The following is a 1,686-nucleotide window of genomic DNA, read 5'->3' as shown; positions in this document are numbered from 1 at the left end:
CTTTAGTTTATTAGCCCTTCTTAGGCAATCTGGGTCATTAATGACCCAAGGGAAATTTCACTCTTGTATTTCTTCGAAACAAATACTCATTTTTATCGAGAGTTTTAAAAACTTGACTTAACGAACAATTGTGTAATGTAGTAGAGACTCTGACAGGTACTCTAGAATTTTTTTAGAATTTTTGAAAGCTTAGAACAGCGACAAAATTCATCTCAAACGTAAACGATCCAGGTTGCCTATAGAGTGGGAAAAAATATGTGTTCTCACAAAATTCTTAATTGATTTGCCGTGTTTTCACAAAATTCCGACATCGAGAACTATTTCACTAATGTTTGCATCGACTAAATTACTTAAGCAAAGGCATTGATTATCGATGAAAATGAGGAATCACTGTAGGCAGCGCTGGTAAATAAGCAAACACGGTCAATTTCGAAAGATTAATTAAAACTTAAGAGCACTTAAACGATATCTGCAATACTACTTTCCTACCAGAACGTCTCTAATATCCCATCTTTACAACATCTTTGAAATATCTTTAATAACATCTGCATAACGACCGCCGCTGTTCCTCGTTAAATTATTACGCAGCTCTCGTTCGAGCCACGTCTCGGAGAAAGAAATTCACAGAGAACACCGGAAGATTCATTTAATCGAAGCTTATTCCCCGCTGCAAAGTCTCATCAGCGCGTTCCTCTTTGTCAGCAGAATTTCAAAGAGTTCGTCTCCTTATGTGGGCCAGGATGTTAAATGAAATTCCGCGGTCGGCGAGCGTTTAATTAAGAGAAACTTTCTCTCGAGCGGCGTTTTTTAAACTCCCCGACGAATCGGAATCGCGTCCAGCCGTGTACCGTGTATTTCCGAACAGTTTACGCCTCGATTGCATTCCTCGGTGTTTCGGCCGCGGCATAGTTTCACGCGGTGCTTCCAGTCCCTCCGCCGCTAGTTTTAAGGCGGAACGAATCAAATTGCGCCCGAAAGGGTTGACCCACTTGCCCGAACCGGTCCGATGTAAATTACAAACGAGTCTCGCGACACGAACCCTACCTTCTCTTCTATTCTCGCCTCACAGAATTGTCCCTTGCAGTTTTGCAGAATTCTATGGTGCACCGTGAGATTATGGACACCTCTCTAAGATGAGAAGCACGTTTATATTTGCCGTTTAGTTTGAGATAAGCAATTCCAAAATTTTCTCCTATCTTCTGGACGCAAATTACGCACACGACTCATAGTCATACTTACGCATACCAACTTCGAGTCATACGCTTGAAATTTACTCGTCAAATCCTAGGCAACGTTTCTCTACTTTCTCTACTTCTTCCACCTCTCTAAAATCAGACCTCCGAATTTTCTTTAAGGACACTTTGGAAGTGACGTGGCGTGAAATAATTACTCGCGAAATTTGTTTAACAAAAATATATTTATTTAAACGTAATGCTTAAACTAATTTCTAATTTCGAAAAAGGCCTCGTGCCTTTTTCGGGGCTCCCTTAAGTAGCCCCTTTTCCCTGGGAAAGTCCCAGGAAGTGGGGGCGCAATACTCTTGTCCTCGAGGACGAAGAAACATCTGGAAATTACAGCCTGAGTGCCTTGAAACTTGTAAGACTTCCGTGTACGAAAGTTTAGTAGAATAAAATTATTATTTTTAAAATGCTACTCATCGTAATCTAAGAAATTTCTTCCCTAATG

This window comes from Habropoda laboriosa, unplaced genomic scaffold, assembly GCF_001263275.1.
Source record: "Habropoda laboriosa isolate 0110345459 unplaced genomic scaffold, ASM126327v1 scaffold2, whole genome shotgun sequence".
Lineage (NCBI taxonomy): Eukaryota > Metazoa > Arthropoda > Insecta > Hymenoptera > Apidae > Habropoda > Habropoda laboriosa.
The sequence above is the reverse complement of the archived record's forward strand: the minus strand, read 5'-3'. Positions refer to the sequence as shown.